Raw genomic sequence first — 17,395 nt, 5'->3', positions numbered from 1 at the left:
CACACACACACACTCACACACTTCCTACGCTTTGCTGCTCTAAACTAATTTTAGTTACATTGCTGTTAGTCATTGCTTTCGTGGAGCTATAGCTGCAGCTGTTGCTCTTGCCATTGTTTGAGTTGTTTTTATTAATATTGTTGTTGTTATCTATTTTGTTTCATGCGACTGCCTCAGCTGATGGCGTTGCTGATAAAGCCATTTTGCTTTAGACGAGTGCTTTAAGTTTTTGGCCAGCAACAAGCGCACGACAAGTTAGCCGCTATAAAATGTAGCATGCTTTCAGGCGCTCTAGGGCGGATTCGTGCAGCTATAAGCCTTTCGCAGCATTGAAATGCACTCACGCGTGCACAACTCACCTACATGCCATAATTTTCAAACCATCCGTTGTGTTGACATTGGCCAAAAGCAACAAATGCCATAGAATCGCACAGCTTAAAAGTAGAATAGAACCAATTCAAAAGCTTTTGTAAGTACATTGAGCTTGTACTCAAGTGCAATGAATGCCACGAATCCACATGCACACGTATAAGTGTGTGGGTATGCATGTGCACATATACATACATATGCACATCTATGCTTACGCGGTGTATGCATGTCTGTTTTCCTATCTCAGTGCTTAGGTGCTTTATGCCGGTGCATTTCTGCCTTTGCTTTGTTTGTTTGTTATTGCATTTATGCGCTTGGCTTTGTTTTTTCATAGCGGCATTTCAACTATGGGCTGCTTAGTGTTGCAACAGCAACAACAACTATCACTGCCGGCGGCGCATCTGCTTTAACGCGTGCGCTTGACTTGATGTTGCAGTCGTCCATTCGTGCTGGTGCTGGTGCTCGTGCTCGGACAGACGGACTGACGGCAGACTCTACTGTGTGAATTTTAAACACTTCTGTTCATTTGTATATGCGCGTGTGTGGCACACTGTTTTAAGCATCTGCTGTATATTGAAATTAAGTGTTGCTTCTTCTTCCTTTTTTGCTTCAACTTCAACTTTTCCTTCAAGTGTTCCATTTGTCTTTAGTTGTTGTTGCGCGCTCCAACCAGACTGCTTTTGACACTTTGGCCACAAAAACGTTTTTGTTTTATAAGTTCTTGGGGCAAAGTTTGTAAATAGAGAAAATGCAGAAAGGTTGTTGGAAAGGTGTAATACCGTTATGTGTATGAACTCTGTAGCTTAAAGGCTTACTTGATAATGGCTGTGGAATTAAAGGCACGAATTAAATTAAGCAATGTAAAAATGCGACGTTTTCGTTTAAAAATGTGAGTATTAGAATTCTCAACAGATATTTCTGTGTCGAAAATCTAATGGAAATTTTCAAAAGTTCTTGGTGCTGGAATATTCAAACACTCGAAAATATATGTTTTATTTATTTTTAGTTATTTTATTAATGTAAAAAATTAAAAATAAAATTGCTTTGAAAAACTAAAAATATTTTCTCTTTCAAAAATTGATTATTTATTATGTTTTTAATAAATCCTGAGTTTTAGGTTGCTGGCTAGAATTATTAATTGATGACTAAATTAAAAAAAAATTTATAAATCAAATTGAAAAAAGTTAAACTATTAAATTTCTCAAAAAAAAAAAAGTTAAAAAAGGAAAACGATTAAATTTCTCAAAAATGCATACAACTAAAAAAAAAATTAAAACAAAAAATACAATTTAATGCAGGTACAAAATCTTTAAAAATATAACATTTCCACTAATAGCAAAAAGCATAATAATGCAATTTTACAAATAACTAAAACCTGCTTAAAATTCTCAGAAACTTAAAATTTTAATGGGTATCTCAAAATTTCGGCGAAAGCTCAAAATATTTCCTACCATTTTATATTTTCTAAAACAAAAGTAATTTAAAAATTTCAAACTTAAGAATTTACAACAATCTGGAAGTTTCGAAAACTTTTTACTAAATTTTTCGACATCTTTTTTCTTACGGATTTTGAAGTCTTCACAATTTGGGGATATTAAATATTTTACTAAAACCATTCTTTCGTAAATTCTAAGTCGTGTAAAAACTTGAAATTATTTTAGAATTGATATTGTAGTTTTTCGGCAGCATTACTTATAATCAATTAAATTTGTGACTTTAACAAAAAAAAAAAAAAAAATTTAGCTCAGTTTTTAAACAGTCTAATTTGTGGCTTTTAATGGATCGAAAAAATGGTAAATATGATTTCACAAAATAATAAAACAATATAAAAATTTAAAGCTTCCGTACATTTTGTAGAAAAAAAACTTAGTAAAAATTTAGCAAAAAACCAAACAGGAAAAAAATCTTAAGTGTGATTTTTTAATCGTTACATACGATTTTTTTTGGGTAGTAGTTACAAGAAATAAAATGTCTTTTTCACAAACAGTAAATGAAACTTAAATAAAATTTTTGAATACTTCAGTACAATTTTTAGGAAAAATCGGCTTTCAGAAGTTTCGGCACTACTAAAAAAGTAGCAAAACCAAAATTCCAAAAAAAAAAATCTTAAATCCGATTTTTTAATCGTTAAATTAAAACTTAAATACAACTTTTTAAAACTTCAGTACAATGTTTAGAAACAATCTGCTTTCAGATGTTTAGAAAATATTAAAAAAGTAGCAAAAAACTCCGATTTGTGAATCGTTAAATTAAAGCTTAAATAAAACTTCAGTTCAATTTTTAGAAAAAATCTGCTTTCAGATGTTTCGGAAACACTAAAAAAGTTGCAAAAAAACAAAATTACAAGAAAAAATTTTAAATCCGATTTTTTCAAAAATCTAAAATTTTGAGATTAAAAATATTTGCACAAGTTAAAAATTTTACATTTAATTCTTAGTTGTAAAGAATAATTTTTTTTCACAATCCAAGTTTTTTGAGATTTTTTGTAAGTATATTAGTTATGATTGAGTAGTTATATAAAATTTTTAATTTTAACTGTGAAAATATGTCTAAACACAGATCTTAAAAAGTCATAAAGAGAACAAAAAAGTTCTTAAATCCTAGAAATTTTGAGAATTGAAATAAAAATCAAGTTTTTTCTCAAATTCTAAGTGGTAAAAGTTTACATTTTTTCAAAATTTGTTGTCAACTTTTTTGGTCACTATTAGTAGCGGCAGGCTAATCACCTGTCAGAAATCAAAAGAGATTAACGAAACCAACGAAAGACTGAGTCTTGTCGAGGCCCTATGCTCCCGAGTGAAGTGAACAAGGAAAAAAAATCAAATTTATTATTTCGACTAACAAATCTTCAGGCACAATTTTTAAAAGCTAAAATTTTTTAATGACAAAAAATTGTTAATATGGTTTCAAGAACAGCAAAAAAAAATATTAAATACTATTTCTCAATCTTTAAATAAAATTTTTCGAAAACTCAAAAGCTACTAAATTAAAATATTTTATCATATCGAATTTTTTTCTCGATTTCTAAGTGTTAAGAGTTCGAAATTTCTCAAATTTATTGGTAAATTTTTTAGTAAGTATAAGTTAATTCTCAATTAATCAAATTTCTAATTTTAACGAACAAATTTGTAAACACAATTCTCAAAATTTTTAGAAAACATATTTTCGAAAACACCAAAAAATTGTTAATATGATTTCAGGAAGAGCAAAACAAATTTTGAATACGAGTTTTTAATCTTTAAATACAATTCCAAGTGCATTTACTGCGAAGCACCGAGCGATGACGCTGAATACACGTTTTTTAGTTGTGACAGATGGCTCGCAGAAAGAAATGCTCTGAGGGAGCAGATTAGCGACATCGCACAGAGCAACATAATTAGCAAAATGCTCGAACGCGGGGAGAGCTGGAACTTGGTAAAGAAATACATCGAGAACGTACTACGAAAAAAAAAGATTGACCTCGACACAGTGCAACAAAGCGTAGCCGCACAAATAGAAACACAAGAAGACGAGCCTGTAGCATGAAAGCTGGCTACAAATATGGTGGACCCAGACGTGGGTGAATAGAATTGGTGCTTTATGGATACCGTTATGGGCCTTCCCGAAGTATTATAGATAACAGTCAAGGGAAGGGTGTCTTCCCAGAAAGAGAGGAGGGATCGGTTTAGTGGCTACACCACACGACGCAGTAGATGACGGTGTAAGTGCGAAGGCATTTTGAACCCTACCTCACCCACCAAAAAAAAAAAAAACAAAAAAGGCTATGCTCACGGGAGGAGGGAACAAGAAAGAAAAACAAAATGTGGCGCACAATCAATCATCCAGTTTTGTTTTTGAATAATTTTTGTACTAAATAAAAAAAAAATGATTTTGGGTGATGGAAATCTTTAGTTGGATCGATTGCTTGTCTGTTTTTAAATTGCAGTGGTCCAGTTAGCAGGTGTCATATATGATTATAAGTCTTCCGATAGGGTGATTAATATTGCGCCAGCTGTATTTAGGTATTTGTTTTTGTTTTTTTAATCGTATCATTTTTTTAATTATAATACGATTGACGTACGACGCGATTTACAAAAATTATAAATCTTCCGATAGGGTGATTAATTTTGCGCCACCTTGTTTGTACATTATCAAATGTAATACTCTAAAAGTTTTGTTCTGAAAAGTTGTACAGGTAATTGTTTGTATTTATAAAAGAAATTGTTTCGGAAAAATTATTGAAAATTTAAAACTGAAAATAAACAAAAAAAAAAAAAGAAATACTTTGAATTAGTTTTTTTAAATTTTTTTTTAATTTTCGAAGTTATATTAAAAATACTCCTAATACTCAAAATTCATACCGTTAGTTTTTTTTTTAATAAAACATACCTGCGGTGCTACTGACAAGCTGCCAAATGAATTCTGACTAATCCATAACCTCTAACTACTTTATGTACACACATATGTATGTATGAATGTATGCGTGTAAATATGTCTGTCTGCCATGCACGCATGCTTAATCTAAGACAAATTATGTGGCGCTGCACCGCCAACTGAGCTCACATGCCCACCACCCAAGTTACCTGCCAAGCACCAGCAATTTTTCTTCTTCACCCATCCACTCGAGTACTACATAGATACATACATATGCACATATTCACTTACATACATTTAACCATGAATTGAAAATTTTCTAGGAAAATATTTACGCGCAAGTCACAGCTGCGTTCATTCTGCTGCTGCAAAAGCATCACTGCTCGCTGATATGTGTTCATGCCACAACAGTGCAATAACTCACGTGGAAAAGGGTGGTCGGCAGCAAAAAACAAAAAAAACGGAAAAATGATAGAAAGAAAGAAAGAAAAAAGGCACGCGAAGCACCAAAGCATTGCGGCACCTTAAGCCAAAAAAGCGTGAATAATGCAACATGAAAAGTACTCAGAATAGAGTGCGATGCGGCTTAGTGCAATACGGCACAGGTTCAATGAAACGACCCAGAGCGGCCGACCAACGCGCAATTTACCGATTCCCTGCGCAATCGACCGCCCGCTAGCCAGAGTCAAGTCGTTGGCGGTTAATCGTCGTCTATCGGTAAATGTTATGATGAGAAGAAAAAGCATTGACGAACCACTTTTAATGGTCGATGTAATTTCTTGGTTGTACGTAAAAAGTAAAAAAAGGAAAAAAAAAAAATAGAAATTTTAGAAAATATATGTACTTATGCATACCCCGATACGAGTATCTTGCTGCTCTAGTGAATAATTGTACTTACCAACCTTGCCTTTTGTTTTACGATTTTTATTACATTTTTCCTGTTTTTTATTTCATTGTTCTGTTTTTATTCGTGCGATTACAAGCATTTTTCGTTTTTCGTTTCTTCTTCGTTGGCGTTTCGCAGTCAAAACGAATTTGTTCAGGTATCCACCGCCTTGTAATTTACAAAGAATAAAATACCGTTGCGCAGATTTGATGATGAAGCGGTGAAAAAATGCTTTTAAGACCAAACGACGCGAAGCGCAACAGATTTGGTGCACTGCGGAAAATTGATGAATTAAAAAATGAAATTTCAATAGATTTTTTATAAATTTTTGTTAAATAAATACAAAAAAAAAAACGATATTTGCTTTCGTCTAAAAATAGAAAATTTTAGGTTGAGCTCGTTTTACGATGTGGGGTAACAACTGCACTATGAGCCAGCGAACTTCAAAAGTGGCCAAGAATTAAAACTCCTTACTCAGGAATTTTCAAGATAGTTAATTAGGGGTTAGGGGTAGACAGAGACTTTAGCAAAATTTTAAAAACAAAGCTTAATAATTGTAATATAAAAGTTATCACTGTTTGTGTGGAGCCCGTTTCTCCAGAAGTCGCTTGTGGTGATCATTACAATTACTTGGAGATTCTTCTAAAATCAATCGGACAAGAGAAATTAGTTTTATTAATAGATAGTCTTGTGTCTGATCGAAGCTTTTGTTTGTTTCAAAATTAACAATACCGCAGCCTCAGGAAATATTTTTCAGATTTTCGAGAAAAAAGCCGACAATTGTTTAAAAACCCCGAAATTTTTGAAAAAAATTCTTCAATCAGGCACGAGTTTTTTATGTTTTTCAAAAGCATTATAAATTTTATTGAGATCTACCAACCGGTTTTTAAGTTACAGTGCTCCTCAGTTCAAAAAACATAGTTTTGAGAAAAACGCATTTAAGGTTTTGCGAACGCTCCGGAGCGCCCGAGCGCTCTTTGTTAATTGTTGAATAGCTCTAAAAGTATTTGTCGGATTCACTTCAAATTTCCACACAAGATTTTCAAGATATTATACTTTAAGAAAATGCAAAATAAAAAAATCAATTTTCTGAAAATTATGACTACCCCTAACCTTTTAATCTTTCAGTAATTTGATCATGGAGTAATCTTATATGCCTCTTCACATTTTGTCCCACTGAAAGAGATGAACGCTCACTTTTTTTGTAATGCAAATTATTTTTGAAAAAGAACTTTTTAAACTGGTAATGAAACTTTTTTCCATTAAACAAGAATCTTTTGTCAGGAGTAACTTACGAAATCGACTGCTGTCGTATCGATAAGAGGCGATGCGTTCACCAGGCTTTACGAACACTGCTTGTGAATCCATCGCTTCGCTTTAAATTTTCTTGACTTCGCTTGAAGATGTGGCCCGTTAAAATTCTTCCATGAATTTGGGGCTTTTTCCTGACAGTTGAGCACCCTCACTGATATACAAAGTCCGACAATCGAAGTGTAACCAATTAAAACGGCCATAAATTTATTTTGGAAAGTTACTTTTATTCAATTCAAAGTAAAAAATGTGTGAAAATAATACAAAATTAAGAATCAATTTCCTTTTGCTCGATATGACCACCTTCTGCCTTGACTATGGCCTTGAGACGGTCCAGAAACGAATCGCAAGCTGCCCGAATGTGACTTGCAGGTATTTCGGCCCACTCTCGGACAATGGCTTGTTTCAGCGCTTCGGGACTGGTGATCCTTTTAGTTCGGACCTTGCTCTTCAAAATCGCTCAAAGAGAATATTCCATCGAATTCGGGTCTGTTGAATTTGAGAGCTATCGTGTGGACGTTATAAAGTTCGAAACGTTATTTTTTATACATTCATGGTTCACTCGAACTTTGTGAGATAGGGCCGAGCCCACTTGAAACGTCCATGGTTTGCTACCGATATATTTGTCTGCCCACGGCTGCAAAGCAACCTCCATAATACTTTCCCGATAATATTTCGCATTCACCTTGACGCCAGGTTCGAGGAGCTCGATTGGAGAGCGCCCATCTGCGGTTAAAGCGGCCCAAATCATTACCTGTGGCGGGTGCTGCCTCTTAGTGGCCAATCGATGACTCAAATTCTCGTATGAACGGCCGGTCAAATAAACCCTATTGATTAGGGAGTTTACGAAAACCATTTCATGCATGCGTTGTGTAGAACCGAATGCAAAAACACCCTGGCGGAAAAAATTACCAAAAATCAATGTGAATTTTTAGGCGTTTCATACTCTATTTTTATGGTACTCAAATAGAATGAAATAGAAAACTGCATCCCTAAAACTTTCTGAAAGTTGTGGTACAATGTGGTTTCGTTTTTAATTCGTTGAATTTTTTTGAATTTTTCTTGAGACTTGGATTTGATTACACTGTGCGACAGTAAAAATATACTTTTATAGAGACCTAGTACAACTTGTAGGTATAGTAAAACTAAGTAACATGGTATAGGAGAAATTTCCAATACACCCCCAAAATCTCATTTTATGGCCATAAAACCGTTTTTCAGTAGGTTGATGTGAACAATCACTCCTAACTTCGCCAATTTCCATCCGATTTCGAATTTGTTTTTTTAGTTCGAAAGAACAAAAACAAGCCTTTTTGACAGTGTGTTGACAATTTTTCTGAAATGACAACTGACGAGACTGTAGACGGAAGTATTTGGAATTTTTTTATTTTTTCTCTATTTTTTCAACTTTGACATAATTTTTACGATATTATCCGATATTGAGGAGTTTTTTTAGTACCCTACTGTTATAGTAAATTTAATTTTGCGTCAAATGAGCTATATTTGACTGTAATTGAATTAGAATTAAAAGAGTTGTGTGAGTTATACGATTTTTTTTTTTTTTACTAATTTGGTATGTAGGTACAACTTACGCTAAATGGGAATAAGGACGTGTTTTGATGCGTTATTATAGATACGTAATATTTATTGGAATATTTATGTATACATAAGAGTACACTGTACTGCATACAACAGAACTGGTTAGAGCTTACGAAAATATCTGACATATTATAGCACTTTTTTTTTTTTCAATAGAAATATGAAAAAGCTCCCAAGTGTACCAAAGTTCACACTGTACATTGATTAACAAAAGAAGTTTGTTATTATAATTTAACCTTATTAAAACGTCAAAGTTTTATTGTTTGTTTCATTGAAATTCAAGAGATATAAATCAAAACGTTGCCAGAAAAGTCGAATTTCTCAATATTCTCCGATGATGTGGCACCATCAGCCTTATCATAAACCAGATGATTGTTATTTTTGTAAAACGGACGTAAACGGTCATCATTATAAAACTCGAAAGCACATAAAGTATGCTGATGTTGCAACTGTTAAGAACCCCGTAGTCTTGGACGATATGATTGACTCAACTGCAAGTCATGAACTGAAGGAAGTTCAACTCATTGCTGATGATGATCAAACTGATAACAATAAACCTGATGATGAAGAGTACTTTCCGTCTGGTTCTAAGTCTTCAGAACGACACATTGTATCAAATTCCGATTTTCAGGATCTTTCTCGTGATTTACTTCTATCGGGAAGACAATCTGAAACGCTCGCTTCTCGATTTAAACGATGGAATTTAGTTGATGACGACTTCAGATGAATGATGATGATCGAATTTCTTACAGAGAAGTATTCAAAACTGATGAAGAGAATGACAAATGTACCGTACCATACTAAACTCCAAAGGGCCGTTTCCAATGCATTTTTAAATTTGGAACCAGTTCCGCACCGTACCGTACCGTACCATACCGTACAGTGATGCACTGCACAATACTCCAATAAATATTATGTGTTTATAATGACACTTGTTATCATTTTCATGCTTCGAAACGCATACCAAATCTCGTAGTAAAAAAAAAGAAAAAATCTTAAAACCCACACAACTCTATTAATTTTAATCCAATTACAGTCAAATATAGCTCATTCGACGCAAAATTAAATTTACTATAACAGCAGTGTACTAGAAAAAATCCTCAATATCGGATAATATCGTAAAAATTATGTCAAAGTTGAAAAAATAGAGAAAAAATAAAAAAATTCCAAATACTTCCGTCTACAGTCTCGTCAGTTGTCATTTCAGAAAAATTGTCAACACACTGTCAAAAAGGCTTGTTTTTGTTCTTTCGAACTAAAAAAACAAATTCGAAATCGGATGGAAATTGGCGAAGTTAGGAGTGATTCTTCACATCAACCTACTGAAAAACGGTTTTATGGCCATAAAATGAGATTTTGGGGGTGTATTAGAAATTTCTCCTATACCATGTTTCTTAGTTTTACTATACCTACAAGTTGTGCTAGGTCTCCATAAAAGTATATTTAATTTTTTTTTTTTGTCACACCGTGTTATATGGTTTATATTTTTGCATGAATTACACTTTTTTAAAAGAAATAAGGAAAAACACGCAACGTACAAATTGTTGTGAATATTGTAGGCAGATTCCTTCTTTTGGTGGTATCTTTATTTGTTATCTCATCTGCTGATAAGTCCGGAAGCTAAATGAATGGTACAAAGTAGGCGCTCAACAGTTCCAGATAAATGAAAAACAAACAATGGTTTCTTTCCGAATGCGAGGGTAATCGTTACTTTACTCTCTAGAGCCTAGTGAAATATTTGAAAAGTACATATGTATACCTATTCCGACTTTGTGCTGATTTAGTAAGGCTTTTAAAAAGCATTTGAGCTAACTCAGACGGCAGCTCTTGGCCGGATACAAACTACGCATTGTTTTATTTAGCTATTTTTGTGTTGTACTAATGATGCCTGGGCAGCTTTGTTTTCTTTTTGGTGGGCGACGAAGGGTTCAAAATGTCTTCGCATTCACAGCGACCGTCGTCTATTGCGTCGTGTGGCGTGGCCACTAAACGACCTCCTCTCCTTCTGGGGAGACACCCCTCCCGGGACTGTTATCTATATTATATTACTTCGGGAAGACCCATAACGGTATCCATAAAGCACCAATTCCATTCACCCACATCTGGGTCCACCATATTTGTAGCCAGCTTTCATGCTATAGGCTCCTCCCCTTGTGTCTTTATCTGTGCGGCTTCGCTTTGTTGCACTGCATATATACATTTGCTTGGAGGTATGTCGGTGTGGGAATTGACCGTGAAGGTTTATATGTAGTCCTCCAAAATATATGAGGGGTCTGTCAAAAGACGCGCCTAGATATTGTTTTTAAATAAAATAATAATTTCATAATTCTTAGATTCCTTCCAGTTTTATTATTTTCGTTCAAAATACATTCATACAAAAAATTACATAATATAAACGCCTACCATGAGCACGTCCTCGGGTAAGATCCGTCAAACGGTCGATTTATGATTGCCTAATTGTTGAAAATGTTGAACGTCGAGGATGAACGATATTGAAGGTTGTACGAGCAACATTTTGCGTTAAAGCAGCAATATTTTCAACAGAATTTCCAACTTTTCCTCGACAGAACCAGTTTCTAGAAATGTTTTCACTAACCTTTGAATGGTCGTTGAACCTCTTTACTCCTCCAGAGAAGGCTGTTAAAAAATCGCGACCTTTTTTTAGTTTGCAAAGGATGGTTCGCTCGGACTCCATACCCATCCTGACAACCTTTAGGCTAGTATTTATCTGGCCTATCAACTGTATTTGTGCTCCTTCAGTAGGGTTGGAGAAGTTTACTTCAAGTTCAAGAGAAGGCTGCTAAAACTTCATAAACTTCTTTATCATTTGACGAAGAAAAGTTCGCTGAAAATTCTTTGGGTTAGCATTTATCTGGCTTTTCTGCTACTTTTGGAGCTCATTTAGTAATGATGAACCTCTTGATTTGCCCAGAATAGGTTTCTAAAACTACTTCAACTTGTTTTTCTTCTGCAAGGGTAGTTCGCTCGAGCTCTAGATAATGTTTATAAGACCCACCAGCTACCTTTTGAGGTCGCTAGTTCGCATCCCTGATAGCCTTTTAGGTTATAGTTTTTATATGGCCTATCTACTAGCTTTTGCGCTCATTCAGTAAAGTTGAACCTCTTCACTTCTTCACCAGAAGACTTTTAAAACATTGTTTTTGTTTTTTTTTTATACCGCAAAGGATTGTTCGTTTGAGCTCTACTAACAGTTTTAGCAATCCTCCGGCTCAGTTTTAATTGAGTTATTTAAATCCATGCTCTTAAATAACTTTTTTTTTTCTTGGCCGTATACGAAATCTCTACACTTTGATATTAACGATAAAAATTTATGCGAAAGCGCATAATTCTGTTCTCTCATTGATCGTATAAAAACTTTGTCTAATTATTTTTTACTGTACATTGTGCCCTCTTTGATGTAATCAAAGATTTTCCGCACGTCATAGACCCTTAAAAAAAGTGAAAGATTATCAAAGACTACCTACAGAGTACAGGCTGTCAGCACAAAATAAGCTCGTTTTTGGCTCATATTTTTTGCTTGTTGATTGCCTTTTCTTTTCGTTGTAAGTGTTGTTAATTATCATAATTTTTTCATTTAGTTCAAAAGTAGTTACTACTCTTTTATACATTTTATTATTTCTTCGTTCTGGTTGTGTTTTTTTTTTGTGCTTGCCTTGAATACGAACCCAGCTAAAAAAGGCTTGTAACGCGCTCTTAGTGATGCTTTAGCATAAAGTCTTCTTTCCGCATGCTAATTGTTGTTGTTATTTCGAAAGCTAGTTCCAGTGTGCTTATGCTTAAAGCAAACTACCGTTTTCATGTACCGCACAGATTTCCATCTATGTATTACAACGCTGCCAGCTGGGGGGTTTCGCTTGAAGTGTGTGGCAATGCAGAGGCGATTTTATTAAATGCATGTTTTCACTGTTGTTGTTGCATGGTAAATTGTTTTGCTATTCTTGGCTCTTTTTTCTCCTATTTTTATTGATTTTTTTTTTCAATTTACATCTACACTTCATCGAGTGGTCGCTTTGTCACATCTGCATCGCAAGCTCGGCTTGTGTGTTATTCCATTGTTCAATAATTTGCATCTTCAGCTTGTTGGCACGATATTTTTATTTGCTTCTTTCTTCTTGCGACTAAGAAAAAAAAACTCATTATCCACCGCGCCTGTGATGCACACCGATAATGTCACCATTCCGACAGCTCAACAACGCTGCAGAAAAAATCCATGCAACCGCGGCCAGTCAGCAAAAGCATAATTTCTATACCATCCATCACATGAATGTCTCTAAACTGGTACATAATAGAGGCAAAGTAGTGTAGTACCGGGTGTGGAAATTAGATTAGGAGTACTGTAGTCTCCAGAGTTTATCATTGCTTTCGACGCATGAAGTTTTTTCGTTCTGAGGGATTAAGTGGGAGTTCCGAATTATGGCCTGATTTCTGTTTCACTTTGTAGTTTTAATAACATTTAAATTATTCAATAAAATACCTTTTTCTCATATAACCATTAAATCGAACTTTACTAACCGAGTCGATGAACTACGCCTAACTTTAAAATGACCTTTAGTTCTTTGCTTTTTCTACTAGAAATGCTGGCAATGCCGCCAACCAAAACCAGCTTCGACATAATTAATCCCACTTCACTTTTCTTCGTTGTAAATATTAAATTGCACCACATCAACTACCCTTTAAATGTATCCATAAATGGCTATTGCCAAACTCGAGCGTACTAAGCCAAAGCAGCTGCTTTGGAACAACCCCAAAATGACTGAACATTTTTGCAATGGCATCGTTACCTAAAAGTGCGAGTAGGCAAAACATTTTCTAGCTACTAGCCCAAAATGCACTAGTTGCACTCTGTTCTGATGATAGCCCGATTTAGTACTGGGAATATTTACCGCTCGTTTGTTGACATTTCAATTTTCTGCACTCAACGCTCGATCAACCGATATTTCTTTTTATTTTGCAGCTGTGAGAGCATTGCTTTGTTGTGATTGTTTATCGTTTAGAATGCATTCTTGCTTTGAAACTAAGAACTCTAATAAAATGCTAATGGTATTGTGTATTTGTTTGGGTTAATGACGCTCATTAAGATTTTGCCCCATTTAGAAAATCGAACGCTCATAATGTTGATTGAATGAGAATTGTTTATTTAGCAAATCAAGTTTTCTTTGGCAATATTAAAGTTTCAGCCCGAGATTGTGTGAAAAAAAAATTAATTAGTTAAGGTCTCTGTTTATTTTTAAGATTTTTTAAGCTTTCCAGATCACTTGAATTAATTATAAATTCTTTAAGAAATTTTACATTATCATGGCATAAAATTTAGATTTTTTGTTAGAGTAAATTGGCTATATAATCCTGAAAGGGCCTCATAAGTTAATAATTTTTGCAGAAAAAAGTTTTGGCACATTTATTTTTTGTGAGAGGGTCAAAGTTTCCATATTTGGGTAAAGAAATATATATTTCCTTATACATAAACTGTTATCAGTTAAGGTTTCATAGAAGTATTTTATCAATTTTCTAGATAGATTTTTTTTATTTCTGTGGAATATTCCCGGCTTCTAGCTGGTTTTAGAAGGGTCAACTTGACTCTTCTTTTAAGAGGAGTCCAATAAGTCCTTTTAACCCTCTGTTGGACACCTTTTTTAAAACCTTCGACTAGTCATTCGGGCTTGGCCTTATTTCGCCCTGTTCCGAGGATACTTTTTAAGGGTTATATATTCATGAATCGATAAAAGACTAAACAAAAAGCGGTCGATATCAAATGGGGACTAACACCTCGTGTTACGCACTGGCTCTATACTTCTGTAGTTAGGCCAATCTTAATGTATGGAATTCTTGTATGGTGGCCATCTGCTCAAAAGCCAAGTTACGCTAAAATCATGAGTAAGGTCCAAAGAACAGCTTTTTTATGCATCTCTGGTACTTTAAGGACTACATTAAATAAAGCTCTGGAAGTGCTAATCAATTTAGCTGCCCTAAATCTGGTAGGAAAACACGTGGCCGCCGCTTCGGCTCTCAGACTCAAAAGTATGGCGCTATGGAAAACCGGTGGTTTGGCCACGCTTCTATTTTGCAGTTACAAACAAGAAACATACTACTCTATCCCTAGACTCACCTTTGAAAGGCTCTCCAAGACGAGTATACCGTCAAGAAAGGAGTGGCAGACACCAAGGCCATGGAAAAGGGGGGAATTAAATTTTTATACAGATGGTTCCAAGCTAGACGATAAGGTTGGCTATGGAGCTTTCTCGAAGGAATTAGGACTGGAACTATCTGTTCGACTACCAGACTACTGCAGCGTCTATCAGGCAGAGGTTCTAGTTATAAAAGAAGTGGCTACATACATATCTAATTACGCACGCCGTAACAAAAACGACTATAAATATATTATCAGATGGCCAGGCGGCCATCAACTCAATGAATGCGGCTTTACTAAGATCGAAGGTTGCACAGGAATGCCAGGCGGCCCTAAATGATATTAGTGACGTATTCAAGGTCAGCTTTATTTGGGTTACGAGGCGCAGAGATATTGAGGGAAACTGTAAAGCTGGTGAGCTGGCCAGAAAAGGCACTGCTCTTCAACTGCGCAGTGATAAAAATACCATTGGAATACCCATGGCCACAACAGTATCCAAGAGGCCAATAGGTCATGGAGAAATGAAGATAAATGTATAACAGCTAGGCTACCATGACCGCAAATAAACAAGAAAAGAACGAAGGAATTGCTTAGCCTCTCAAGAGACAATATCTCGAAGGTCGTGGCTTGTTTAACCGGTCACTGGCTATTTGGCAGGCATTTGTCGAGACTAGGAGTTTTCTCCCATGAATATTGCAGAAGTTGCAGAGATGAGGAAGAAACAGTTGAGCACTTCCTTTGCAATTGTCCAGCCCTAGCTAAAATCAGAGCAAGTTGTCTAGGTAAATACTTTTTTAATTATCTTACAGAGTTGTCTGGCGTGGTGTTGGGATCAATACTACGTTTCATAAGAGCCACAAAATGGTTTCACGTAGGAAGGTAAATGAGGTTTCCGTGTAGATCAGTGGTATCACAACGGAACTGTAAGGTCTAAGTGAGTTGGTCGTGCAGATCGACTACAACCATAACCTAACCTAACCTTACTAAACACAAAAGAGTCATCAATATAGTATATATTATATAAACACTTACTCGTAATTGCCATAACTACTCGCCTTCTTCTGAAGTAACTGAGCTCGGATGTGGTTGCGTCTTTTTAGAAATTTTCGGAATAAAAATGTTTGCCAAGTGAAAAGAATTTACCTCATAAAAGTAGCCAAGTGGTAATTTATACCCTGAGCTCTATGGTGCGCTCGAAACTAGTCGGCAAATGCCTGACTTCCTTCATTTTGGAAGGGAAGGTATCTTATATTTGGATACCTGCTAGTAGGTCTCAAGAACATTACAGGAAACTGCTGGGCTAGAGACCAGCAAAATGTGAAAGGACTTAGCACTGCTACCTGAAACATCTATTGGGCCCCCTTCATGGACTCAGATTATTTCTCATAGGCGAACTTCCTCTATGAATTTTAGTATTTGTCCTATTTTATTGAGTTTTATTTCCTACTCTAGTACAATATTTTTACCTAACTGGGCGCGATCTTAGCATATGTTTGGCTGTTTCATGTTCCTCCCCAAAGAATGTTCAAGTTCACTCAAGAATGTGCTTATAGAATTTATATTAAGGTTAGGTGAAAGCTACCTCTCATTGAGGGCACTCTCACAGGCGACTGCAGACTGCCAAGTTATTTGCATGTACGGACTCTTGTCGTTTATGCGACCAATCTCGGGAGACTCCAATACACCTTCTCCTGGAATGCAGCGCTATAGCGCGGATAAGGTTGAGACATGATGGGCAGGCAGAAGAAAGGCACATAGAGGTTCCATGCTGAGTTGAATAAGGGAACTGGGTCTGGAAGAGGTACTGTGATGGGTAGGGGGCACAAAAGACCATGAGGTCGAAGTGCAAACCTCATAAAGATACTAATCTGATCTAATCTGAGACATTCCAGCATCAGTTTTGATGCTGAACTGCTTGGCCATCTGTAAGGATAGCTATGCTTTTGTTGTTATAATTGCGATCAAGATTAAAGTGAGCGCACCTTTCTGTTGCGCTTACTTCCGCTTGAAATATATTTATATTCTTGCCTAGCGCTTCCGAGTATCTTTTCTCCGGATCGCAGACACCTGCCTCTCTGCCTATCTCGATGATGGATCCGTCTATGTACCTAAAACATGGTAACCTTCACAACCCTTCCCAAGTCCTTCTACTGTTCAGTTCAGTCTTGAGGCTTTCGATACTGAAAATCGGTAGCATCATGACCCGTGGCTTTGCGATTTCAGGAGTTAATTCAGCAAAAATACCAAAAGTCCTGTAGTTTTGATAAACGCTTGAGCCTATGGTGGCCTCCATTGATGCCATGGGACATATACGCATGGCTCATAGGTCTGACTATAGCCGGGTAGATTCAACCCCAAACTTTTTCTTGCTATCGATTTACACATCATGAATATGAGGGTCGTTTGAAAATCCCGCTAGGGTAAACCTTTTTTTCGAGTCTCCTCTCAGGCTTATACACTTCATCCAACGCTGTTCTAGTTTGCTGTACACTACCGATAGGACTTTTTCAAGCCTGAAAAATAACCATTCGATTCTGCAATCACCTGCTGGTTTGAATAAAATACAATGTTTTTCCCGCCAGCGATTGCTTCAAATTAGGAAAAAACAAATAGTTGTACGAGGCATACGAGGGAGCCAAGTCTGGAGAATAAGGGGAATGGGACAGGAGTTTAAACCCTCTTTCCATTAATTTTGCGACCATAACTGCTGAGGCCTGAACTGGTGCGTTGTT

At 35.7% G+C, this 17,395-nt stretch overlaps 1 protein-coding gene across 6 annotated transcripts in view; it reads left to right on the top strand.

Annotated features, from left to right (window-relative positions):
* LOC128868261 (protein unzipped) overlaps positions 1–17,395 on the top strand; it is a 195,266-nt gene that overhangs the window by 41,344 nt on the left and 136,527 nt on the right. The window lies entirely within an intron of this gene.

This window comes from Anastrepha ludens, chromosome 6 (genome assembly GCF_028408465.1).
Source record: "Anastrepha ludens isolate Willacy chromosome 6, idAnaLude1.1, whole genome shotgun sequence".
NCBI classification, from domain to species: domain Eukaryota; kingdom Metazoa; phylum Arthropoda; class Insecta; order Diptera; family Tephritidae; genus Anastrepha; species Anastrepha ludens.
This window is presented reverse-complemented; position numbering and strand designations above follow the sequence as displayed.